This window comes from Salvia hispanica, chromosome 5, assembly GCF_029641045.1.
Source record: "Salvia hispanica isolate PSC_SH4W2 chromosome 5, Shi_PSC_v1, whole genome shotgun sequence".
NCBI classification, from domain to species: Eukaryota; Viridiplantae; Streptophyta; class Magnoliopsida; order Lamiales; family Lamiaceae; genus Salvia; species Salvia hispanica.
In genome coordinates, this window is record NC_142696.1 from 9,578,815 (window position 1) to 9,601,997 (window position 23,183).

The 23,183-nt window shown below is 51.7% G+C and overlaps 14 non-coding genes and 28 pseudogenes across 14 annotated transcripts; all 42 read left to right on the plus strand.

Moving 5' to 3' along the window:
* Positions 1 to 98: 98 nt before the first annotated feature.
* On the plus strand, positions 99 to 217 carry LOC148924500 (5S ribosomal RNA). Its single transcript, XR_016131722.1, has one exon. It is a non-coding gene; the product is annotated as a 5S ribosomal RNA (ribosomal RNA).
* Positions 218 to 1,110: 893 nt separating this feature from the next.
* Positions 1,111 to 1,229, plus strand: LOC148924501 (5S ribosomal RNA; annotated as a pseudogene).
* Positions 1,230 to 1,625: 396 nt separating this feature from the next.
* LOC148924502 (5S ribosomal RNA) lies at positions 1,626 to 1,744 on the plus strand. Its single transcript, XR_016131676.1, has one exon. It is a non-coding gene; the product is annotated as a 5S ribosomal RNA (ribosomal RNA).
* A 398-nt stretch (positions 1,745 to 2,142) lies between these two features.
* Positions 2,143 to 2,261, plus strand: LOC148924503 (5S ribosomal RNA; annotated as a pseudogene).
* A 398-nt stretch (positions 2,262 to 2,659) lies between these two features.
* Positions 2,660 to 2,778, plus strand: LOC148924504 (5S ribosomal RNA; annotated as a pseudogene).
* A 391-nt stretch (positions 2,779 to 3,169) lies between these two features.
* On the plus strand, positions 3,170 to 3,288 carry LOC148924505 (5S ribosomal RNA). The gene has a single exon (XR_016131542.1). It is a non-coding gene; the product is annotated as a 5S ribosomal RNA (ribosomal RNA).
* Positions 3,289 to 3,681: 393 nt separating this feature from the next.
* Positions 3,682 to 3,800, plus strand: LOC148924506 (5S ribosomal RNA). The gene has a single exon (XR_016131723.1). It is a non-coding gene; the product is annotated as a 5S ribosomal RNA (ribosomal RNA).
* Positions 3,801 to 4,692: 892 nt separating this feature from the next.
* On the plus strand, positions 4,693 to 4,811 carry LOC148924507 (5S ribosomal RNA). Its single transcript, XR_016131610.1, has one exon. It is a non-coding gene; the product is annotated as a 5S ribosomal RNA (ribosomal RNA).
* A 396-nt stretch (positions 4,812 to 5,207) lies between these two features.
* On the plus strand, positions 5,208 to 5,326 carry LOC148924508 (5S ribosomal RNA). Its single transcript, XR_016131304.1, has one exon. It is a non-coding gene; the product is annotated as a 5S ribosomal RNA (ribosomal RNA).
* Positions 5,327 to 5,719: 393 nt separating this feature from the next.
* LOC148924509 (5S ribosomal RNA) lies at positions 5,720 to 5,825 on the plus strand (annotated as a pseudogene).
* Positions 5,826 to 6,218: 393 nt separating this feature from the next.
* On the plus strand, positions 6,219 to 6,337 carry LOC148924510 (5S ribosomal RNA; annotated as a pseudogene).
* A 394-nt stretch (positions 6,338 to 6,731) lies between these two features.
* On the plus strand, positions 6,732 to 6,850 carry LOC148924511 (5S ribosomal RNA). Its single transcript, XR_016132043.1, has one exon. It is a non-coding gene; the product is annotated as a 5S ribosomal RNA (ribosomal RNA).
* Positions 6,851 to 7,243: 393 nt separating this feature from the next.
* On the plus strand, positions 7,244 to 7,349 carry LOC148924512 (5S ribosomal RNA; annotated as a pseudogene).
* Positions 7,350 to 7,742: 393 nt separating this feature from the next.
* On the plus strand, positions 7,743 to 7,861 carry LOC148924513 (5S ribosomal RNA; annotated as a pseudogene).
* A 394-nt stretch (positions 7,862 to 8,255) lies between these two features.
* Positions 8,256 to 8,361, plus strand: LOC148924514 (5S ribosomal RNA; annotated as a pseudogene).
* Positions 8,362 to 8,754: 393 nt separating this feature from the next.
* LOC148924515 (5S ribosomal RNA) lies at positions 8,755 to 8,873 on the plus strand (annotated as a pseudogene).
* A 394-nt stretch (positions 8,874 to 9,267) lies between these two features.
* On the plus strand, positions 9,268 to 9,386 carry LOC148924516 (5S ribosomal RNA; annotated as a pseudogene).
* Positions 9,387 to 9,780: 394 nt separating this feature from the next.
* LOC148924517 (5S ribosomal RNA) lies at positions 9,781 to 9,900 on the plus strand (annotated as a pseudogene).
* Positions 9,901 to 10,277: 377 nt separating this feature from the next.
* On the plus strand, positions 10,278 to 10,396 carry LOC148924518 (5S ribosomal RNA). The gene has a single exon (XR_016131651.1). It is a non-coding gene; the product is annotated as a 5S ribosomal RNA (ribosomal RNA).
* A 393-nt stretch (positions 10,397 to 10,789) lies between these two features.
* Positions 10,790 to 10,908, plus strand: LOC148924519 (5S ribosomal RNA; annotated as a pseudogene).
* Positions 10,909 to 11,302: 394 nt separating this feature from the next.
* Positions 11,303 to 11,408, plus strand: LOC148924520 (5S ribosomal RNA; annotated as a pseudogene).
* A 393-nt stretch (positions 11,409 to 11,801) lies between these two features.
* On the plus strand, positions 11,802 to 11,920 carry LOC148924521 (5S ribosomal RNA; annotated as a pseudogene).
* A 394-nt stretch (positions 11,921 to 12,314) lies between these two features.
* LOC148924522 (5S ribosomal RNA) lies at positions 12,315 to 12,433 on the plus strand (annotated as a pseudogene).
* Positions 12,434 to 12,827: 394 nt separating this feature from the next.
* On the plus strand, positions 12,828 to 12,947 carry LOC148924523 (5S ribosomal RNA; annotated as a pseudogene).
* Positions 12,948 to 13,324: 377 nt separating this feature from the next.
* On the plus strand, positions 13,325 to 13,443 carry LOC148924524 (5S ribosomal RNA). The gene has a single exon (XR_016131653.1). It is a non-coding gene; the product is annotated as a 5S ribosomal RNA (ribosomal RNA).
* Positions 13,444 to 13,836: 393 nt separating this feature from the next.
* On the plus strand, positions 13,837 to 13,955 carry LOC148924525 (5S ribosomal RNA; annotated as a pseudogene).
* A 394-nt stretch (positions 13,956 to 14,349) lies between these two features.
* LOC148924526 (5S ribosomal RNA) lies at positions 14,350 to 14,455 on the plus strand (annotated as a pseudogene).
* A 393-nt stretch (positions 14,456 to 14,848) lies between these two features.
* Positions 14,849 to 14,967, plus strand: LOC148924527 (5S ribosomal RNA; annotated as a pseudogene).
* Positions 14,968 to 15,860: 893 nt separating this feature from the next.
* LOC148924528 (5S ribosomal RNA) lies at positions 15,861 to 15,980 on the plus strand (annotated as a pseudogene).
* A 377-nt stretch (positions 15,981 to 16,357) lies between these two features.
* Positions 16,358 to 16,476, plus strand: LOC148924529 (5S ribosomal RNA). The gene has a single exon (XR_016131654.1). It is a non-coding gene; the product is annotated as a 5S ribosomal RNA (ribosomal RNA).
* A 393-nt stretch (positions 16,477 to 16,869) lies between these two features.
* On the plus strand, positions 16,870 to 16,988 carry LOC148924530 (5S ribosomal RNA). The gene has a single exon (XR_016131724.1). It is a non-coding gene; the product is annotated as a 5S ribosomal RNA (ribosomal RNA).
* Positions 16,989 to 17,881: 893 nt separating this feature from the next.
* On the plus strand, positions 17,882 to 18,000 carry LOC148924531 (5S ribosomal RNA). The gene has a single exon (XR_016131438.1). It is a non-coding gene; the product is annotated as a 5S ribosomal RNA (ribosomal RNA).
* Positions 18,001 to 18,393: 393 nt separating this feature from the next.
* On the plus strand, positions 18,394 to 18,512 carry LOC148924532 (5S ribosomal RNA). The gene has a single exon (XR_016131678.1). It is a non-coding gene; the product is annotated as a 5S ribosomal RNA (ribosomal RNA).
* A 394-nt stretch (positions 18,513 to 18,906) lies between these two features.
* Positions 18,907 to 19,012, plus strand: LOC148924533 (5S ribosomal RNA; annotated as a pseudogene).
* A 393-nt stretch (positions 19,013 to 19,405) lies between these two features.
* Positions 19,406 to 19,524, plus strand: LOC148924534 (5S ribosomal RNA; annotated as a pseudogene).
* A 394-nt stretch (positions 19,525 to 19,918) lies between these two features.
* Positions 19,919 to 20,024, plus strand: LOC148924535 (5S ribosomal RNA; annotated as a pseudogene).
* Positions 20,025 to 20,417: 393 nt separating this feature from the next.
* LOC148924536 (5S ribosomal RNA) lies at positions 20,418 to 20,536 on the plus strand (annotated as a pseudogene).
* Positions 20,537 to 20,930: 394 nt separating this feature from the next.
* Positions 20,931 to 21,049, plus strand: LOC148924537 (5S ribosomal RNA). Its single transcript, XR_016131679.1, has one exon. It is a non-coding gene; the product is annotated as a 5S ribosomal RNA (ribosomal RNA).
* A 394-nt stretch (positions 21,050 to 21,443) lies between these two features.
* Positions 21,444 to 21,549, plus strand: LOC148924538 (5S ribosomal RNA; annotated as a pseudogene).
* Positions 21,550 to 21,942: 393 nt separating this feature from the next.
* Positions 21,943 to 22,061, plus strand: LOC148924539 (5S ribosomal RNA; annotated as a pseudogene).
* Positions 22,062 to 22,455: 394 nt separating this feature from the next.
* LOC148924540 (5S ribosomal RNA) lies at positions 22,456 to 22,561 on the plus strand (annotated as a pseudogene).
* A 393-nt stretch (positions 22,562 to 22,954) lies between these two features.
* Positions 22,955 to 23,073, plus strand: LOC148924541 (5S ribosomal RNA; annotated as a pseudogene).
* Positions 23,074 to 23,183: the final 110 nt, after the last annotated feature.

Below are 23,183 nucleotides of genomic sequence, written 5' to 3' on the forward strand. Positions count from 1 at the left end.
CCTTCCCGATCAAAAGTTATACCCGTCTGGTGGGTGGGGGATCAGAACCTGCGCACGGGAGCGTATGCTATGAAATAATAAAGTGCGAGGCTATTGATGGGTGCGATCATACCAGCCCTAATGCACAGGATCCCATCAGAACTCCGAAGTTAAGCGTGCTTGGGCGAGAGTGGTACTAGGATGGGTGACCCCCTGGGAAGTCCTTGTGTTGCACCCCTTTTTTTGCGAGTGCGTTCATTTTTTTTTTCCGTTCAGTTGGTCTTGATGTGGTCCGACACTCGATTAGCTGTTGTCGAGTACGAGGACAAAAAGTACGACAATCTCCACGAGCCGGTGACGAGCGGGTCCCACAATCATAAACGTGCCGAAAAACAGTAGCTGCGAACTAAAAGTGTCCGAAATTGCTCGAAACGGCCTCTTTTTGCTTCCCGGAGTAGCCACGGGCTCTACCCATAGCTCAGCACGTGGGACTCGGCGAGAGCTTCGCGGTGATATGCTGTGGTTCCCGTAACTCCTTCCCGATCAAAAGTTATACCCGTCTGGAGGGTGGGTGATCAGAACCTGCGCACGGGAGCGTACGCTATGAAAGAATAAAGTGCGGGGCTATTGATGGGTGCGATCATACCAACACTAATGCACCGGATCCCATCAGAGCTGCGAAGTTAAGCGTGCTTGGGCGAGAGTAGTACTAGGATGGGTGACCCCCTGTTGCACCCCTTTTTTTGCGAGTGCGTTCATTTTTTTTTCCGTTCAGTTGGTCTTGATGTGGTCCGACACTCGATTAGTGGTTGTCGAGTACGAGGACAAAAAGTACGACAATCTCCACGAGCTGGTGACGAGCGGGTCCCACAATCTTAAACGTGCCGAAAAACAGTAGCTGCGAACTAAAAGTGTTCGAAATGGCTCGAAACGGCCTCTTTTTGCTTCTCAGAGTAGCCACGGGCTGTACCTGTAGCTCAGAACGTGGGGCTCGGCGAGAGCTTCGCGGTGATATGCTGTGGGTCCCGTAACTCCTTCCCGATCAAAAGTTATACCCGTCTGGAGGGTGGGGGATCAGAACCTGCGCACGGGAGCGTACGCTATGAAAGAATAAAGTGCGAGGCTATTGATGGGTGCGATCATACCAGCCCTAATGCACCGGATCCCTTCAGAACTCCGAAGTTAAGCGTGCTTGGCCGAGAGTAGTACTAGGATGGGTGGCCCCCTGGGAAGTCCTTGTGTTGCACCCCTTTTTTTGCGAGTGCGTTCATTTTTTTTTTTTCCGTTCAGTTGGTCTTGATGTGGTCCGACACTCGATTAGCTGTTGTCGAGTACGAGGACAAAAAGTACGACAAACTCCACGAGCCGGTGACGAGCGGGTCCCACAATCTTAAACGTGCCGAAAAACAGTAGCTGCGAACTAAAAGTGTTCGAAATGGCTCGAAACGGCCTCTTTTTCCTTCCCGGAGTAGCCACGGGCTATACCAGTAGCTCAGCACGTGGGGCTCGACGAGAGCTTCGCGGTGATATGCTGTGGGTCCCGTAACTCCCTCCGGATCAAAAGTTATGCCTGTGTGAAGGGTGGGGGATCAGAACCTGCGCACGGGAGCGTACGCTATGAAAGAATAAAGTGCGGGGCTATTGATGGTTGCGATCGTACCAGCACTAATGCACCGGATCCCATCAGAACTCCGAAGTTAAGCGTGCTTGGGCGAGAGTTGTACTAGGATGGGTGACCCCCTGGGAAGTCCTTGTGTTGCACCTCTCCTTTTGCGAATGCGTTCATTTTTTTTATTTTCCGTTCAGTTGGTCTTACTGTGGTCCGAAACTCGATAAGCGGTTCGCGAGTACGAGGACAAAAAGGTACGACAATATGCACGGGCAGGTGATGAGCGGGTCCCACAACCTTAAACGTGCCGAAAAATAGTAGCTGCGATCTAAAATTGGCCAAAATGGCTCGAAACGGCCTCTTTTTCCTTCCCGGAGTAGCCACGGGCTATACCAGTAGCTCAGCACGTGGGGCTCGACGAGAGCTTCGCGGTGATATGCTGTGGGTCCCGTAACTCCTTAAGGATCAAAAGTTATGCCCGTCTGAAGGGTGGGGGATCAGAACCTGCGAACGGGAGCGTACGCTATGAAAGAATAAAGTGCGGGGCTATTGATGGGTGCGATCATACCAGAACTAATGCACCAGATCCCATCAAAATTTTGAAGTTAAGCGTGCTTGGGCGAGAGTAGTACTAGGATGGGTGACCCCCTGGGAAGTCCTCGTGTTGCACCTCTCCTTTTGCGAATGCGTTCATTTTTTTTACTTTCCGTTCAGTTGGTCTTGCTGTGGTGCGAAACTCGATAAGCGGTTCGCGAGTACGAGGACAAAAAGGTACAACAATATGCACGGGCAGGTGATGAGCGGGTCCCACAACCTTAAACGTGCCGAAAAACAGTAGTTGCGATCTAAAATTGGCCAAAATGGCTCGAAACGGCCTCTTTTTCCTTCCCAGAGTAGCCACGGGCTATACCAGTAGCTCAGCACGTGGGGCTCGACGAGAGCTTCGCGGTGATATGCTGTGGGTCCCGTAACTCCTTAAGGATCAAAAGTTATGCCCGTCTGAAGGGTGGGGGATCAGAACCTGCGAACGGGGGCGTACGCTATGAAAGAATAAAGTGCGGGGCTATTGACGGGTGCGATCATACCAGAACTAATGCACCGGATCCCATCAGAACTCCGAAGTTAAGCGTGCTTGGGCGAGAGTAGTACTAGTATGGGTGACCCCCTGGGAAGTCTTCGTGTTGAACCCCTATTTTTGCGAGTGCGTTCATTTTTTTTTTCCGTTCAGTTGGTCTTGATGTGGTCCGCTCGATTAGCTGTTGTCGAGTACGAGGACAAAAAGTACGACAAACTCCACGAGCCGGTGACGAGCGGGTCCCACAATCTTAAACGTGCCGAAAAACAGTAGCTGCGAACTAAAAGTGTTCGAAATGGCTCGAAACGGCCTCTTTTTGCTTCCCGGAGTAGCCACGGGCTGTACACGTAGCTCAGAACGTGGGGCTCGGCGAGAGCTTCGCGGTGAAATGCTGTGGGTCCCGTAACTCCCTCCGGATCAAAAGTTATGCCTGTGTGAAGGGTGGGGGATCAGAACCTGCGCACGGGAGCGTACGCTTTGAAAGAATAAAGTGCGGGGCTATTGATGGTTGCGATCGTACCAGCACTAATGCACCGGATCACATCAGAACTCCGAAGTTAAGCGTGCTTGGGCGAGAGTAGTACTAGGATGGGTGACCCCCTGGGAAGTCCTTGTGTTGCACCCCTTTTTTTGCGAGTGCGTTCATTTTTTTTTCCGTTCAGTTGGTCTTGATGTGGTCCGACACTCGATTAGTGGTTGTCGAGTACGAGGACAAAAAGTACGACAATCTCCACGAGCCGGTGACGAGCGGGTCCCACAATCTTAAACGTGCCGAAAAACAGTAGCTGCGAACTAAAAGTGTTCGAAATGGCTCGAAACGGCCTCTTTTTGCTTCTCAGAGTAGCCACGGGCTGTACCCGTAGCTCAGAACGTGGGGCTCGGCGAGAGCTTCACGGTGATATGCTGTGGGTCCCGTAACTCCTTCCCGATCAAAAGTTATACCCGTCTGGAGGGTGGGGGATCAGAACCTGCGCACGGGAGCGTATGCTATGAAATAATAAAGTGCGAGGCTATTGATGGGTGCGATCATACCAGCCCTAATGCACAGGATCCCATCAGAACTCCGAAGTTAAGCGTGCTTGGGCGAGAGTGGTACTAGGATGGGTGACCCCCTGGGAAGTCCTTGTGTTGCACCCCTTTTTTTGCGAGTGCGTTCATTTTTTTTTTCCGTTCAGTTGGTCTTGATGTGGTCCGACACTCGATTAGCTGTTGTCGAGTACGAGGACAAAAAGTACGACAATCTCCACGAGCCGGTGACGAGCGGGTCCCACAATCTTAAACGTGCCGAAAACAGTAGCTGCGAACTAAAAGTGTCCGAAATTGCTCTAAACGGCCTCTTTTTGCTTCCCGGAGTAGCCACGGGCTCTACCCATAGCTCAGCACGTGGGACTCGGCGAGAGCTTCGCGGTGATATGCTGTGGTTCCCGTAACTCCTTCCCGATCAAAAGTTATACCCGTCTGGAGGGTGGGTGATCAGAACCTGCGCACGGGAGCGTACGCTATGAAAGAATAAAGTGCGGGGCAATTGATGGGTGCGATCATACCAACACTAATGCACCGGATCCCATCAGAGCTGCGAAGTTAAGCGTGCTTGGGCGAGAGTAGTACTAGGATGGGTGACCCCCTGTTGCACCCCTTTTTTTGCGAGTGCGTTCATTTTTTTTTCCGTTCAGTTGGTCTTGATGTGGTCCGACACTCGATTAGTGGTTGTCGAGTACGAGGACAAAAAGTACGACAATCTGCACGAGCCGGTGACGAGCGGGTCCCACAATCTTAAACGTGCCGAAAAACAGTAGCTGCGAACTAAAAGTGTTCGAAATGGCTCGAAACGGCCTCTTTTTGCTTCTCAGAGTAGCCACGGGCTGTACCCATAGCTCAGAACGTGGGGCTCGGCGAGAGCTTCGCGGTGATATGCTGTGGGTCCCGTAACTCCTTCCCGATCAAAAGTTATACCCGTCTGGAGGGTGGGGGATCAGAACCTGCGCACGGGAGCGAACGCTATGAAAGAATAAAGTGCGAGGCTATTGATGGGTGCGATCATACCAGCCCTAATGCACCGGATCCCATCAGAACTCCGAAGTTAAGCGTGCTTGGCCGAGAGTAGTACTAGGATGGGTGGCCCCCTGGGAAGTCCTTGTGTTGCACCCCTTTTTTTGCGAGTGCGTTTATTTTTTTTTTTTCCGTTCAGTTGGTCTTGATGTGGTCCGACATTCGATTAGCTGTTGTCGAGTACGAGGACAAAAAGTACGACAAACTCCACGAGCCGGTGACGAGCGGGTCCCACAATCTTAAACGTGCCGAAAAACAGTAGCTGCGAACTAAAAGTGTTCGAAATGGCTCGAAACGGCCTCTTTTTGCTTCCCGGAGTAGCCACGGGCTGTACACGTAGCTCAGAACGTGGGGCTCGGCGAGAGCTTCGCGGTGAAATGCTGTGGGTCCCGTAACTCCCTCCGGATCAAAAGTTATGCCTGTGTGAAGGGTGGGGGATCAGAACCTGCGCACGGGAGCGTACGCTATGAAAGAATAAAGTGCGGGGCTATTGATGGTTGCGATCGTACCAGCACTAATGCACCGGATCCCATCAGAACTCCGAAGTTAAGCGTGCTTGGGCGAGAGTAGTACTAGGATGGGTGACCCCCTGGGAAGTCCTTGTGTTGCACCCCTTTTTTTGCGAGTGCGTTCATTTTTTTTTCCGTTCAGTTGGTCTTGATGTGGTCCGACACTCGATTAGTGGTTGTCGAGTACGAGGACAAAAAGTACGACAATCTCCACGAGCCGGTGACGAGCGGGTCCCACAATCTTAAACGTGCCGAAAAACAGTAGCTGCGAACTAAAAGTGTTCGAAATGGCTCGAAACGGCCTCTTTTTGCTTCCCAGAGTAGCCACGGGCTGTACCCGTAGCTCAGAACGTGGGGCTCGGCGAGAGCTTCGCGGTGATATGCTGTGGGTCCCGTAACTCCTTCCCGATCAAAAGTTATACCCGTCTGGAGGGTGGGGGATCAGAACCTGCGCACGGGAGCGTACGCTATGAAAGAATAAAGTGCGAGGCTATTGATGGGTGCGATCATACCAGCCCTAATGCACCGGATCCCATCAGAACTCCGAAGTTAAGCGTGCTTGGGCGAGAGTAGTACTAGGATGGGTGACCCCTTGTTGCACCCCTTTTTTTGCGAGTGCGTTCATTTTTTTTTCCGTTCAGTTGGTCTTGATGTGGTCCGACACTCGATTAGTGGCTGTCGAGTACGAGGACAAAAAGTACGACAATCTCCACGAGCCGGTGACGAGCGGGTCCCACAATCTTAAACGTGCCGAAAAACAGTAGCTGTGAACTAAAAGTGTTCGAAATGGCTCGAAACGGCCTCTTTTTGCTTCTCAGAGTAGCCACGGGCTGTACCCGTAGCTCAGAACGTGGGGCTCGGCGAGAGCTTCGCGGTGATATGCTGTGGGTCCCGTAACTCCTTCCGGATCAAAAGTTATGCCTATGTGAAGGGTGGGGGATCAGAACCTGCGCACGGGAGCGTATGCTATGAAAGAATAAAGTGCGAGGCAATTGATGGGTGCGATCATACCAGCCATAATGCACCGGATCCCATCATAACTCTGAAGTTAAGCGTGCTTGGGCGAGAGTAGTACTAGTATGGGTGACCCCCTGGGAAGTCCTTTTGTTGCACCCCTTTTTTTGCGAGTGCGTTCATTTTTTTTTTCCGTTCAGTTGGTCTTGATGTGGTCCGACACTCGATTAGCTGTTGTCGAGTACGAGGACAAAAAGTACGACAATCTCCACGAGCCGGTGACGAGCGGGTCCCACAATCTTAAACGTGCCGAAAAACAGTAGCTGCGAACTAAAAGTGTCCGAAATTGCTCGAAACGGCCTGTTTTTGCTTCCCGGAGTAGCCACGGGCTATACCCGTAGCTCAGCACGTGGGACTCGGCGAGAGCTTCGCGGTGATATGCTGTGGGTCCCGTAACTCCTTCCCGATCAAAAGTTATACCCGTCTGGAGGGTGGGTGATCAGAACCTGGGCACGGGAGCGTACGCTATGAAAGAATAAAGTGCGGGGCTATTGATGGGTGCGATCATACCAGCACTAATGCACCGGATCCCATCAGAGCTCCGAAGTTAAGCGTGCTTGGGCGAGAGTAGTACTAGGATGGGTGACCCCCTGGGAAGTCCTTGTGTTGCACCCCTTTTTTTGCGAGTGCGTTCATTTTTTTTTCCGTTCAGTTGGTCTTGATGTGGTCCGACACTCGATTAGCTGTTGTCGAGTACGAGGACAAAAAGTACGACAATCTCCACGAGCCGGTGACGAGCGGGTCCCACAATCTTAAACGTGCCGAAAAACAGTAGCTGCGAACTAAAAGTGTTCGAAATGGCTCGAAACGGCCTCTTTTTGCTTCCCGGAGTAGCCACGGGCTATACCCGTAGCTCAGCACGTGGGACTCGGCGAGAGCTTCGCGGTGATATGCTGTGGGTCCCGTAACTCCTTCCCGATCAAAAGTTATACCCGTCTGGAGGGTGGGTGATCAGAACCTGCGCACGGGAGCGTACGCTATGAAAGAATAAAGTGCGGGGCTATTGATGGGTGCGATCGTACCAGCACTAATGCACCGGATCCCATCAGAGCTCCGAAGTTAAGCGTGCTTGGGCGAGAGTAGTACTAGGATGGGTGACCCCTTGTTGCACCCCTTTTTTTGCGAGTGCGTTCATTTTTTTTTCCGTTCAGTTGGTCTTGATGTGGTCCGACACTCGATTAGTGGTTGTCGAGTACGAGGACAAAAAGTACGACAATCTCCACGAGCCGGTGACGAGCGGGTCCCACAATCTTAAACGTGCCGAAAAACAGTAGCTGCGAACTAAAAGTGTTCGAAATGGCTCGAAACGGCCTCTTTTTGCTTCTCAGAGTAGCCACGGGCTGTACCCGTAGCTCAGAACGTGGGGCTCGGCGAGAGCTTCACGGTGATATGCTGTGGGTCCCGTAACTCCTTCCGGATCAAAAGTTATGCCTATGTGAAGGGTGGGGGATCAGAACCTGCGCACGGGAGCATATGCTATGAAAGAATAAAGTGCGAAGCAATTGATGGGTGCGATCATACCAGCCATAATGCACTGGATCCCATCAGAACTCCGAAGTTAAGCGTGCTTGGGCGAGAGTAGTACTAGTATGGGTGACCCCCTGGGAAGTCCTTTTGTTGCACCCCTTTTTTTGCGAGTGCGTTCATTTTTTTTTTCCGTTCAGTTGGTCTTGATGTGGTCCGACACTCGATTAGTTGTTGTCGAGTACGAGGACAAAAAGTACGACAATCTCCACGAGCCGGTGACGAGCGGGTCCCACAATCTTAAACGTGCCGAAAAACAGTAGCTGCGAACTAAAAGTGTTCGAAATGGCTCGAAACGGCCTCTTTTTGCTTCTCAGAGTAGCCACGGGCTGTACCCGTAGCTCAGAACGTGGGGCTCGGCGAGAGCTTCATGGTGATATGCTGTGGGTCCCGTAACTCCTTCCCGATCAAAAGTTATACCCGTCTAGAGGGTGGGTGATCAGAACCTGCGCACGGGAGCGTACGCTATGAAAGAATAAAGTGCGGGGCTATTGATGGGTGCGATCATACCAGCACTAATGCACCGGATCCCATCAGAGCTCCGAAGTTAAGCGTGCTTGGGCGAGAGTAGTACTAGGATGGGTGACCCCTTGTTGCACTCCTTTTTTTGCGAGTGCGTTCATTTTTTTTTCCGTTCAGTTGGTCTTGATGTGGTCCGACACTCGATTAGTGGTTGTCGAGTACGAGGACAAAAAGTACGACAATCTCCACGAGCCGGTGACGAGCGGGTCCCACAATCTTAAACGTGCCGAAAAACAGTAGCTGCGAACTAAAAGTGTTCGAAATGGCTCGAAACGGCCTCTTTTTGCTTCTCAGAGTAGCCACGGGCTGTACCCGTAGCTCAGAACGTGGGGCTCGGCGAGAGCTTCGCGGTGATATGCTGTGGGTCCCGTAACTCCTTCCGGATCAAAAGTTATGCCTATGTGAAGGGTGGGGGATCAGAACCTGCGCACGGGAGCGTATGCTATGAAAGAATAAAGTGCGAGGCAATTGATGGGTGCGATCATACCAGCCATAATGCACCGGATCCCATCAGAACTCTGAAGTTAAGCGTGCTTGGGCGAGAGTAGTACTAGTATGGGTGACCCCCTGGGAAGTCCTTTTGTTGCACCCCTTTTTTTGCGAGTGCGTTCATTTTTTTTTTCCGTTCAGTTGGTCTTGATGTGGTCCGACACTCGATTAGCTGTTGTCGAGTACGAGGACAAAAAGTACGACAATCTCCACGAGCCGGTGACGAGCGGGTCCCACAATCTTAAACGTGCCGAAAAACAGTAGCTGCGAACTAAAAGTGTTCGAAATGGCTCGAAACGGCCTCTTTTTGCTTCTCAGAGTAGCCACGGGCTGTACCCGTAGCTCAGAACGTGGGGCTCGGCGAGAGCTTCGCGGTGATATGCTGTGGGTCCCGTAACTCCTTCCGGATCAAAAGTTATGCCTATGTGAAGGGTGGGGGATCAGAACCTGCGCACGGGAGCGTATGCTATGAAAGAATAAAGTGCGAGGCAATTGATGGGTGCGATCATACCAGCCATAATGCACCGGATCCCATCAGAACTCTGAAGTTAAGCGTGCTTGGGCGAGAGTAGTACTAGTATGGGTGACCCCCTGGGAAGTCCTTTTGTTGCACCCCTTTTTTTGCGAGTGCGTTCATTTTTTTTTTCCGTTCAGTTGGTCTTGATGTGGTCCGACACTCGATTAGCTGTTGTCGAGTACGAGGACAAAAAGTACGACAATCTCCACGAGCCGGTGACGAGCGGGTCCCACAATCTTAAACGTGCCGAAAAACAGTAGCTGCGAACTAAAAGTGTTCGAAATGGCTCGAAACGGCCTCTTTTTGCTTCCCGGAGTAGCCACGGGCTATACCCGTAGCTCAGCACGTGGGGCTCGGCGAGAGCTTCACGGTGATATGCTGTGGGTCCCGTAACTCCTTCCCGATCAAAAGTTATACCCGTCTAGAGGGTGGGTGATCAGAACCTGCGCACGGGAGCGTACGCTATGAAAGAATAAAGTGCGGGGCTATTGATGGGTGCGATCATACCAGCACTAATGCACCGGATCCCATCAGAGCTCCGAAGTTAAGCGTGCTTGGGCGAGAGTAGTACTAGGATGGGTGACCCCTTGTTGAACCCCTTTTTTTGCGAGTGCGTTCATTTTTTTTTTCCGTTCAGTTGGTCTTGATGTGGTCCGCTCGATTAGCTGTTGTCGAGTACGAGGACAAAAAGTACGACAAACTCCACGAGCCGGTGACGAGCGGGTCCCACAATCTTAAACGTGCCGAAAAACAGTAGCTGCGAACTAAAAGTGTTCGAAATGGCTCGAAACGGCCTCTTTTTGCTTCCCGGAGTAGCCACGGGCTGTACACGTAGCTCAGAACGTGGGGCTCGGCGAGAGCTTCGCGGTGAAATGCTGTGGGTCCCGTAACTCCCTCCGGATCAAAAGTTATGCCTGTGTGAAGGGTGGGGGATCAGAACCTGCGCACGGGAGCGTACGTTATGAAAGAATAAAGTGCGGGGCTATTGATGGTTGCGATTGTATCAGCACTAATGCACCGGATCCCATCAGAACTCCGAAGTTAAGCGTGCTTGGGCGAGAGTAGTACTAGGATGGGTGACCCCCTGGGAAGTCCTTGTGTTGCACCCCTTTTTTTGCGAGTGCGTTCATTTTTTTTTCCGTTCAGTTGGTCTTGATGTGGTCCGACACTCGATTAGTGGTTGTCGAGTACGAGGACAAAAAGTACGACAATCTCCACGAGCCGGTGACGAGCGGGTCCCACAATCTTAAACGTGCCGAAAAACAGTAGCTGCGAACTAAAAGTGTTCGAAATGGCTCGAAACGGCCTCTTTTTGCTTCTCAGAGTAGCCACGGGCTGTACCCGTAGCTCAGAACGTGGGGCTCGGCGAGAGCTTCACGGTGATATGCTGTGGGTCCCGTAACTCCTTCCGGATCAAAAGTTATGCCTATGTGAAGGGTGGGGGATCAGAACCTGCGCACGGGAGCATATGCTATGAAAGAATAAAGTGCGAAGCAATTGATGGGTGCGATCATACCAGCCATAATGCACTGGATCCCATCAGAACTCCGAAGTTAAGCGTGCTTGGGCGAGAGTAGTACTAGTATGGGTGACCCCCTGGGAAGTCCTTTTGTTGCACCCCTTTTTTTGCGAGTGCGTTCATTTTTTTTTTCCGTTCAGTTGGTCTTGATGTGGTCCGACACTCGATTAGTTGTTGTCGAGTACGAGGACAAAAAGTACGACAATCTCCACGAGCCGGTGACGAGCGGGTCCCACAATCTTAAACGTGCCGAAAAACAGTAGCTGCGAACTAAAAGTGTTCGAAATGGCTCGAAACGGCCTCTTTTTGCTTCTCAGAGTAGCCACGGGCTGTACCCGTAGCTCAGAACGTGGGGCTCGGCGAGAGCTTCATGGTGATATGCTGTGGGTCCCGTAACTCCTTCCCGATCAAAAGTTATACCCGTCTAGAGGGTGGGTGATCAGAACCTGCGCACGGGAGCGTACGCTATGAAAGAATAAAGTGCGGGGCTATTGATGGGTGCGATCATACCAGCACTAATGCACCGGATCCCATCAGAGCTCCGAAGTTAAGCGTGCTTGGGCGAGAGTAGTACTAGGATGGGTGACCCCTTGTTGCACTCCTTTTTTTGCGAGTGCGTTCATTTTTTTTTCCGTTCAGTTGGTCTTGATGTGGTCCGACACTCGATTAGTGGTTGTCGAGTACGAGGACAAAAAGTACGACAATCTCCACGAGCCGGTGACGAGCGGGTCCCACAATCTTAAACGTGCCGAAAAACAGTAGCTGCGAACTAAAAGTGTTCGAAATGGCTCGAAACGGCCTCTTTTTGCTTCTCAGAGTAGCCACGGGCTGTACCCGTAGCTCAGAACGTGGGGCTCGGCGAGAGCTTCGCGGTGATATGCTGTGGGTCCCGTAACTCCTTCCGGATCAAAAGTTATGCCTATGTGAAGGGTGGGGGATCAGAACCTGCGCACGGGAGCGTATGCTATGAAAGAATAAAGTGCGAGGCAATTGATGGGTGCGATCATACCAGCCATAATGCACCGGATCCCATCAGAACTCTGAAGTTAAGCGTGCTTGGGCGAGAGTAGTACTAGTATGGGTGACCCCCTGGGAAGTCCTTTTGTTGCACCCCTTTTTTTGCGAGTGCGTTCATTTTTTTTTTCCGTTCAGTTGGTCTTGATGTGGTCCGACACTCGATTAGCTGTTGTCGAGTACGAGGACAAAAAGTACGACAATCTCCACGAGCCGGTGACGAGCGGGTCCCACAATCTTAAACGTGCCGAAAAACAGTAGCTGCGAACTAAAAGTGTTCGAAATGGCTCGAAACGGCCTCTTTTTGCTTCTCAGAGTAGCCACGGGCTGTACCCGTAGCTCAGAACGTGGGGCTCGGCGAGAGCTTCGCGGTGATATGCTGTGGGTCCCGTAACTCCTTCCGGATCAAAAGTTATGCCTATGTGAAGGGTGGGGGATCAGAACCTGCGCACGGGAGCGTATGCTATGAAAGAATAAAGTGCGAGGCAATTGATGGGTGCGATCATACCAGCCATAATGCACCGGATCCCATCAGAACTCTGAAGTTAAGCGTGCTTGGGCGAGAGTAGTACTAGTATGGGTGACCCCCTGGGAAGTCCTTTTGTTGCACCCCTTTTTTTGCGAGTGCGTTCATTTTTTTTTTCCGTTCAGTTGGTCTTGATGTGGTCCGACACTCGATTAGCTGTTGTCGAGTACGAGGACAAAAAGTACGACAATCTCCACGAGCCGGTGACGAGCGGGTCCCACAATCTTAAACGTGCCGAAAAACAGTAGCTGCGAACTAAAAGTGTTCGAAATGGCTCGAAACGGCCTCTTTTTGCTTCCCGGAGTAGCCACGGGCTATACCCGTAGCTCAGCACGTGGGGCTCGGCGAGAGCTTCACGGTGATATGCTGTGGGTCCCGTAACTCCTTCCCGATCAAAAGTTATACCCGTCTAGAGGGTGGGTGATCAGAACCTGCGCACGGGAGCGTACGCTATGAAAGAATAAAGTGCGGGGCTATTGATGGGTGCGATCATACCAGCACTAATGCACCGGATCCCATCAGAGCTCCGAAGTTAAGCGTGCTTGGGCGAGAGTAGTACTAGGATGGGTGACCCCTTGTTGAACCCCTTTTTTTGCGAGTGCGTTCATTTTTTTTTTCCGTTCAGTTGGTCTTGATGTGGTCCGCTCGATTAGCTGTTGTCGAGTACGAGGACAAAAAGTACGACAAACTCCACGAGCCGGTGACGAGCGGGTCCCACAATCTTAAACGTGCCGAAAAACAGTAGCTGCGAACTAAAAGTGTTCGAAATGGCTCGAAACGGCCTCTTTTTGCTTCCCGGAGTAGCCACGGGCTGTACACGTAGCTCAGAACGTGGGGCTCGGCGAGAGCTTCGCGGTGAAATGCTGTGGGTCCCGTAACTCCCTCCGGATCAAAAGTTATGCCTGTGTGAAGGGTGGGGGATCAGAACCTGCGCACGGGAGCGTACGTTATGAAAGAATAAAGTGCGGGGCTATTGATGGTTGCGATTGTATCAGCACTAATGCACCGGATCCCATCAGAACTCCGAAGTTAAGCGTGCTTGGGCGAGAGTAGTACTAGGATGGGTGACCCCCTGGGAAGTCCTTGTGTTGCACCCCTTTTTTTGCGAGTGCGTTCATTTTTTTTTCCGTTCAGTTGGTCTTGATGTGGTCCGACACTCGATTAGTGGTTGTCGAGTACGAGGACAAAAAGTACGACAATCTCCACGAGCCGGTGACGAGCGGGTCCCACAATCTTAAACGTGCCGAAAAACAGTAGCTGCGAACTAAAAGTGTTCGAAATGGCTCGAAACGGCCTCTTTTTGCTTCTCAGAGTAGCCACGGGCTGTACCCGTAGCTCAGAACGTGGGGCTCGGCGAGAGCTTCACGGTGATATGCTGTGGGTCCCGTAACTCCTTCCGGATCAAAAGTTATGCCTATGTGAAGGGTGGGGGATCAGAACCTGCGCACGGGAGCATATGCTATGAAAGAATAAAGTGCGAAGCAATTGATGGGTGCGATCATACCAGCCATAATGCACTGGATCCCATCAGAACTCCGAAGTTAAGCGTGCTTGGGCGAGAGTAGTACTAGTATGGGTGACCCCCTGGGAAGTCCTTTTGTTGCACCCCTTTTTTTGCGAGTGCGTTCATTTTTTTTTTCCGTTCAGTTGGTCTTGATGTGGTCCGACACTCGATTAGTTGTTGTCGAGTACGAGGACAAAAAGTACGACAATCTCCACGAGCCGGTGACGAGCGGGTCCCACAATCTTAAACGTGCCGAAAAACAGTAGCTGCGAACTAAAAGTGTTCGAAATGGCTCGAAACGGCCTCTTTTTGCTTCTCAGAGTAGCCACGGGCTGTACCCGTAGCTCAGAACGTGGGGCTCGGCGAGAGCTTCATGGTGATATGCTGTGGGTCCCGTAACTCCTTCCCGATCAAAAGTTATACCCGTCTAGAGGGTGGGTGATCAGAACCTGCGCACGGGAGCGTACGCTATGAAAGAATAAAGTGCGGGGCTATTGATGGGTGCGATCATACCAGCACTAATGCACCGGATCCCATCAGAGCTCCGAAGTTAAGCGTGCTTGGGCGAGAGTAGTACTAGGATGGGTGACCCCTTGTTGCACCCCTTTTTTTGCGAGTGCGTTCATTTTTTTTTCCGTTCAGTTGGTCTTGATGTGGTCCGACACTCGATTAGTGGTTGTCGAGTACGAGGACAAAAAGTACGACAATCTCCACGAGCCGGTGACGAGCGGGTCCCACAATCTTAAACGTGCCGAAAAACAGTAGCTGCGAACTAAAAGTGTTCGAAATGGCTCGAAACGGCCTCTTTTTGCTTCTCAGAGTAGCCACGGGCTGTACCCGTAGCTCAGAACGTGGGGCTCGGCGAGAGCTTCGCGGTGATATGCTGTGGGTCCCGTAACTCCTTCCGGTTCAAAAGTTATGCCTATGTGAAGGGTGGGGGATCAGAACCTGCGCACGGGAGCGTATGCTATGAAAGAATAAAGTGCGAGGCAATTGATGGGTGCGATCATACCAGCCATAATGCACCGGATCCCATCAGAACTCTGAAGTTAAGCGTGCTTGGGCGAGAGTAGTACTAGTATGGGTGACCCCCTGGGAAGTCCTTTTGTTGCACCCCTTTTTTTGCGAGTGCGTTCATTTTTTTTTTCCGTTCAGTTGGTCTTGATGTGGTCCGACACTCGATTAGCTGTTGTCGAGTACGAGGACAAAAAGTACGACAATCTCCACGAGCCGGTGACGAGCGGGTCCCACAATCTTAAACGTGCCGAAAAATAGTAGCTGCGAACTAAAAGTGTTCGAAATGGCTCGAAACGGCCTCTTTTTGCTTCCCGGAGTAGCCACGGGCTATACCCGTAGCTCAGCACGTGGGACTCGGCGAGAGCTTCGCGGTGATATGCTGTGGGTCCCGTAACTCCTTCCTGATCAAAAGTTATACCCGTCTGGAGGGTGGGTGATCAGAACCTGCGCACGGGAGCGTACGCTATGAAAGAATAAAGTGCGGGGCTATTGATAGGTGCGATCGTACCAGCACTAATGCACCGGATCCCATCAGAGCTCCGAAGTTAAGCGTGCTTGGGCGAGAGTAGTACTAGGATGGGTGACCCCTTGTTGCACCCCTTTTTTTGCGAGTGCGTTCATTTTTTTTTCCGTTCAGTTGGTCTTGATGTGGTCCGACACTCGATTAGCTGTTGTCGAGTACGAGGACAAAAAGTACGACAATCTCCACGAGCCGGTGACGAGCGGGTCCCACAATCTTAAACGTGCCGAAAAACAGTAGCTGCGAACTAAAAGTGTTCGAAATGGCTCGAAACGGCCTCTTTTTGCTTCTCAGAGTAGCCACATGCTGTACCCGTAGCTCAGAACGTGGGGCTCGGCGAGAGCTTCACGGTGATATGCTGTGGGTCCCGTAACTCCTTCCCGATCAAAAGTTATACCCGTCTAGAGGGTGGGTGATCAGAACCTGCGCACGGGAGCGTACGCTATGAAAGAATAAAGTGCGGGGCTATTGATGGGTGCGATCATACCAGCACTAATGCACCGGATCCCATCAGAGCTCCGAAGTTAAGCGTGCTTGGGCGAGAGTAGTACTAGGATGGGTGACCCCTTGTTGAACCCCTTTTTTTGCGAGTGCGTTCATTTTTTTTTTCCGTTCAGTTGGTCTTGATGTGGTCCGCTCGATTAGCTGTTGTCGAGTACGAGGACAAAAAGTACGACAAACTCCACGAGCCGGTGACGAGCGGGTCCCACAATCTTAAACGTGCCGAAAAACAGTAGCTGCGAACTAAAAGTGTTCGAAATGGCTCGAAACGGCCTCTTTTTGCTTCCCGGAGTAGCCACGGGCTGTACACGTAGCTCAGAACGTGGGGCTCGGCGAGAGCTTCGCGGTGAAATGCTGTGGGTCCCGTAACTCCCTCCGGATCAAAAGTTATGCCTGTGTGAAGGGTGGGGGATCAGAACCTGCGCACGGGAGCGTACGTTATGAAAGAATAAAGTGCGGGGCTATTGATGGTTGCGATTGTATCAGCACTAATGCACCGGATCCCATCAGAACTCCGAAGTTAAGCGTGCTTGGGCGAGAGTAGTACTAGGATGGGTGACCCCCTGGGAAGTCCTTGTGTTGCACCCCTTTTTTTGCGAGTGCGTTCATTTTTTTTTCCGTTCAGTTGGTCTTGATGTGGTCCGACACTCGATTAGTGGTTGTCGAGTACGAGGACAAAAAGTACGACAATCTCCACGAGCCGGTGACGAGCGGGTCCCACAATCTTAAACGTGCCGAAAAACAGTAGCTGCGAACTAAAAGTGTTCGAAATGGCTCGAAACGGCCTCTTTTTGTTTCTCAGAGTAGCCACGGGCTGTACCCGTAGCTCAGAACGTGGGGCTCGGCGAGAGCTTCGCGGTGATATGCTGTGGGTCCCGTAACTCCTTACCGATCAAAAGTTATACCCGTCTGGAGGGTGGGGGATCAGAACCTGCGCACGGGAGCGTATGCTATGAAATAATAAAGTGCGAGGCTATTTATGGGTGCGATCATACCAGCCCTAATGCACAGGATCCCATCAGAACTCCGAAGTTAAGCGTGCTTGGGCGAGAGTGGTACTAGGATGGGTGACCCCCTGGGAAGTCCTTGTGTTGCACCCCTTTTTTTGCGAGTGCGTTCATTTTTTTTTTCCGTTCAGTTGGTCTTGATGTGGTCCGACACTCGATTAGCTGTTGTCGAGTACGAGGACAAAAAGTACGACAATCTCCACGAGCCGGTGACGAGCGGGTCCCACAATCTTAAACGTGCCGAAAAACAGTAGCTGCGAACTAAAAGTGTCCGAAATTGCTCGAAACGGCCTCTTTTTGCTTCCCGGAGTAGCCACGGGCTCTACCCATAGCTCAGCACGTGGGACTCGGCGAGAGCTTCGCGGTGATATGCTGTGGTTCCCGTAACTCCTTCCCGATCAAAAGTTATACCCGTCTGGAGGGTGGGTGATCAGAACCTGCGCACGGGAGCGTACGCTATGAAAGAATAAAGTGCGGGGCAATTGATGGGTGCGATCATACCAACACTAATGCACCGGATTCCATCAGAGCTGCGAAGTTAAGCGTGCTTGGGCGAGAGTAGTACTAGGATGGGTGACCCCCTGTTGCACCCCTTTTTTTGCGAGTGCGTTCATTTTTTTTTCCGTTCAGTTGGTCTTGATGTGGTCCGACACTCGATTAGTGGTTGTCGAGTACGAGGACAAAAAGTACGACAATCTCCACGAGCTGGTGACGAGCGGGTCCCACAATCTTAAACGTGCCGAAAAACAGTAGCTGCGAACTAAAAGTGTTCGAAATGGCTCGAAACGGCCTCTTTTTGCTTCTCAGAGTAGCCACGGGCTGTACCCGTAGCTCAGAACGTGGGGCTCGGCGAGAGCTTCGCGGTGATATGCTGTGGGTCCCGTAACTCCTTCCCGATCAAAAGTTATACCCGTCTGGAGGGTGGGGGATCAGAACCTGCGCACGGGAGCGTACGCTATGAAAGAATAAAGTGCGAGGCTATTGATGGGTGCGATCATACCAGCCCTAATGCACCGGATCCCATCAGAACTCCGAAGTTAAGCGTGCTTGGCCGAGAGTAGTACTAGGATGGGTGACCCCCTGGGAAGTCCTTGTGTTGCACCCCTTTTTTTGCGAGTGCGTTCATTTTTTTTTCCGTTCAGTTGGTCTTGATGTGGTCCGACACTCGATTAGTGGTTGTCGAGTACGAGGACAAAAAGTACGACAATCTCCACGAGCCGGTGACGAGCGGGTCCCACAATCTTAAACGTGCCGAAAAACAGTAGCTGCGAACTAAAAGTGTTCGAAATGGCTCGAAACGGCCTCTTTTTGCTTCCCGGAGTAGCCACGGGCTGTACACGTAGCTCAGAACGTGGGGCTCGGCGAGAGCTTCGCGGTGAAATGCTGTGGGTCCCGTAACTCCCTCCGGATCAAAAGTTATGCCTGTGTGAAGGGTGGGGGATCAGAACCTGCGCACGGGAGCGTACGCTATGAAAGAATAAAGTGCGGGGCTATTGATGGTTGCGATCGTACCAGCACTAATGCACCGGATCCCATCAGAACTCCGAAGTTAAGCGTGCTTGGGCGAGAGTGGTACTAGGATGGGTGACCCCCTGGGAAGTCCTTGTGTTGCACCCGTTTTTTTGCGAGTGCGTTCATTTTTTTTTTCCGTTCAGTTGGTCTTGATGTGGTCCGACACTCGATTAGCTGTTGTCGAGTACGAGGACAAAAAGTACGACAATCTCCACGAGCCGGTGACGAGCGGGTCCCACAATCTTAAACGTGCCGAAAAACAGTAGCTGCGAACTAAAAGTGTCCGAAATCGCTCGAAACGGCCTCTTTTTGCTTCCCGGAGTAGCCACGGGCTATACCCGTAGCTCAGCACGTGGGACTCGGCGAGAGCTTCGCGGTGATATGCTGTGGGTCCCGTAACTCCTTCCCGATCAAAAGTTATACCCGTCTAGAGGGTGGGTGATCAGAACCTGCGCACGGGAGCGTACGCTATGAAAGAATAAAGTGCGGGCCTATTGATGGGTGCGATCATACCAGCACTAATGCACCGGATCCCATCAGAGCTCCGAAGTTAAGCGTGCTTGGGCGAGAGTAGTACTAGGATGGGTGACCCCTTGTTGCACCCCTTTTTTTGCGAGTGCGTTCATTTTTTTTTCCGTTCAGTTGGTCTTGATGTGGTCCGACACTCGATTAGTGGTTGTCGAGTACGAGGACAAAAAGTACGACAATCTCCACGAGCCGGTGACGAGCGGGTCCCACAATCTTAAACGTGCCGAAAAACAGTAGCTGCGAACTAAAAGTGTTCGAAATGGCTCGAAACGGCCTCTTTTTGCTTCTCAGAGTAGCCACGGGCTGTACCCGTAGCTCAGAACGTGGGGCTCGGCGAGAGTTTCGCGGTGATATGCTGTGGGTCCTGTAACTCCTTCCGGATCAAAAGTTATGCCTATGTGAAGGGTGGGGGATCAGAACCTGCGCACGGGAGCGTATGCTTTGAAAGAATAAAGTGCGAGGCAATTGATGGGTGCGATCATACCAGCCATAATGCACCGGATCCCATCAGAACTCTGAAGTTAAGCGTGCTTGGGCGAGAGTAGTACTAGTATGGGTGACCCCCTGGGAAGTCCTTTTGTTGCACCCCTTTTTTTGCGAGTGCGTTCATTTTTTTTTTCCGTTCAGTTGGTCTTGATGTGGTCCGACACTCGATTAGCTGTTGTCGAGTACGAGGACAAAAAGTACGACAATCTCCACGAGCCGGTGACGAGCGGGTCCCACAATCTTAAACGTGCCGAAAAACAGTAGCTGCGAACTAAAAGTGTTCGAAATGGCTCGAAACGGCCTCTTTTTGCTTCCCGGAGTAGCCACGGGCTATACCCGTAGCTCAGCACGTGGGACTCGGCGAGAGCTTCGCGGTGATATGCTGTGGGTCCCGTAACTCCTTCCCGATCAAAAGTTATACCCGTCTGGAGGGTGGGTGATCAGAACCTGCGCACGGGAGCGTACGCTATGAAAGAATAAAGTGCGGGGCTATTGATGGGTGCGATCGTACCAGCACTAATGCACCGGATCCCATCAGAGCTCCGAAGTTAAGCGTGCTTGGGCGAGAGTAGTACTAGGATGGGTGACCCCGTGTTGCACCCCTTTTTTTGCGAGTGCGTTCATTTTTTTTTCCGTTCAGTTGGTCTTGATGTGGTCCGACACTCGATTAGTGGTTGTCGAGTACGAGGACAAAAAGTACGACAATCTCCACGAGCCGGTGACGAGCGGGTCCCACAATCTTAAACGTGCCGAAAAACAGTAGCTGCGAACTAAAAGTGTTCGAAATGGCTCGAAACGGACTCTTTTTGCTTCTCAGAGTAGCCACGGGCTGTACCCGTAGCTCAGAACGTGGGGCTCGGCGAGAGCTTCACGGTGATATGCTGTGGGTCCCGTAACTCCTTCCGGATCAAAAGTTATGCCTATGTGAAGGGTGGGGGATCAGAACCTGCGCACGGGAGCATATGCTATGAAAGAATAAAGTGCGAGGCAATTGATGGGTGCGATCATACCAGCCATAATGCACCGGATCCCATCAGAACTCTGAAGTTAAGCGTGCTTGGGCGAGAGTAGTACTAGTATGGGTGACCCCCTGGGAAGTCCTTTTGTTGCACCCCTTTTTTTGCGAGTGCGTTCATTTTTTTTTTCCGTTCAGTTGGTCTTGATGTGGTCCGACACTCGATTAGTGGTTGTCGAGTACGAGGACAAAAAGTACGACAATCTCCACGAGCCGGTGACGAGCGGGTCCCACAATCTTAAACGTGCCGAAAAACAGTAGCTGCGAACTAAAAGTGTTCGAAATGGCTCGAAACGGCCTCTTTTTGCTTCCCGGAGTAGCCACGGGCTGTACACGTAGCTCAGAACGTGGGGCTCGGCGAGAGCTTCGCGGTGAAATGCTGTGGGTCCCGTAACTCCCTCCGGATCAAAAGTTATGCCTGTGTGAAGGGTGGGGGATCAGAACCTGCGCACGGGAGCGTACGCTATGAAAGAATAAAGTGCGGGGCTATTGATGGTTGCGATCGTACCAGCACTAATGCACCGGATCCCATCAGAACTCCGAAGTTAAGCGTGCTTGGGCGAGAGTGGTACTAGGATGGGTGACCCCCTGGGAAGTCCTTGTGTTGCACCCGTTTTTTTGCGAGTGCGTTCATTTTTTTTTTCCGTTCAGTTGGTCTTGATGTGGTCCGACACTCGATTAGCTGTTGTCGAGTACGAGGACAAAAAGTACGACAATCTCCACGAGCCGGTGACGAGCGGGTCCCACAATCTTAAACGTGCCGAAAAACAGTAGCTGCGAACTAAAAGTGTCCGAAATCGCTCGAAACGGCCTCTTTTTGCTTCCCGGAGTAGCCACGGGCTATACCCGTAGCTCAGCACGTGGGACTCGGCGAGAGCTTCGCGGTGATATGCTGTGGGTCCCGTAACTCCTTCCCGATCAAAAGTTATACCCGTCTAGAGGGTGGGTGATCAGAACCTGCGCACGGGAGCGTACGCTATGAAAGAATAAAGTGCGGGCCTATTGATGGGTGCGATCATACCAGCACTAATGCACCGGATCCCATCAGAGCTCCGAAGTTAAGCGTGCTTGGGCGAGAGTAGTACTAGGATGGGTGACCCCTTGTTGCACCCCTTTTTTTGCGAGTGCGTTCATTTTTTTTTCCGTTCAGTTGGTCTTGATGTGGTCCGACACTCGATTAGTGGTTGTCGAGTACGAGGACAAAAAGTACGACAATCTCCACGAGCCGGTGACGAGCGGGTCCCACAATCTTAAACGTGCCGAAAAACAGTAGCTGCGAACTAAAAGTGTTCGAAATGGCTCGAAACGGCCTCTTTTTGCTTCTCAGAGTAGCCACGGGCTGTACCCGTAGCTCAGAACGTGGGGCTCGGCGAGAGTTTCGCGGTGATATGCTGTGGGTCCCGTAACTCCTTCCGGATCAAAAGTTATGCCTATGTGAAGGGTGGGGGATCAGAACCTGCGCACGGCAGCGTATGCTTTGAAAGAATAAAGTGCGAGGCAATTGATGGGTGCGATCATACCAGCCATAATGCACCGGATCCCATCAGAACTCTGAAGTTAAGCGTGCTTGGGCGAGAGTAGTACTAGTATGGGTGACCCCCTGGGAAGTCCTTTTGTTGCACCCCTTTTTTTGCGAGTGCGTTCATTTTTTTTTTCCGTTCAGTTGGTCTTGATGTGGTCCGACACTCGATTAGCTGTTGTCGAGTACGAGGACAAAAAGTACGACAATCTCCACGAGCCGGTGACGAGCGGGTCCCACAATCTTAAACGTGCCGAAAAACAGTAGCTGCGAACTAAAAGTGTTCGAAATGGCTCGAAACGGCCTCTTTTTGCTTCCCGGAGTAGCCACGGGCTATACCCGTAGCTCAGCACGTGGGACTCGGCGAGAGCTTCGCGGTGATATGCTGTGGGTCCCGTAACTCCTTCCCGATCAAAAGTTATACCCGTCTGGAGGGTGGGTGATCAGAACCTGCGCACGGGAGCGTACGCTATGAAAGAATAAAGTGCGGGGCTATTGATGGGTGCGATCGTACCAGCACTAATGCACCGGATCCCATCAGAGCTCCGAAGTTAAGCGTGCTTGGGCGAGAGTAGTACTAGGATGGGTGACCCCGTGTTGCACCCCTTTTTTTGCGAGTGCGTTCATTTTTTTTTCCGTTCAGTTGGTCTTGATGTGGTCCGACACTCGATTAGTGGTTGTCGAGTACGAGGACAAAAAGTACGACAATCTCCACGAGCCGGTGACGAGCGGGTCCCACAATCTTAAACGTGCCGAAAAACAGTAGCTGCGAACTAAAAGTGTTCGAAATGGCTCGAAACGGACTCTTTTTGCTTCTCAGAGTAGCCACGGGCTGTACCCGTAGCTCAGAACGTGGGGCTCGGCGAGAGCTTCAAGGTGATATGCTGTGGGTCCCGTAACTCCTTCCGGATCAAAAGTTATGCCTATGTGAAGGGTGGGGGATCAGAACCTGCGCACGGGAGCATATGCTATGAAAGAATAAAGTGCGAGGCAATTGATGGGTGCGATCATACCAGCCATAATGCACCGGATCCCATCAGAACTCTGAAGTTAAGCGTGCTTGGGCGAGAGTAGTACTAGTATGGGTGACCCCCTGGGAAGTCCTTTTGTTGCACCCCTTTTTTTGCGAGTGCGTTCATTTTTTTTTTCCGTTCAGTTGGTCTTGATGTGGTCCGACACTCGATTAGCTGTTGTCGAGTACGAGGACAAAAAGTACGACAATCTCCAC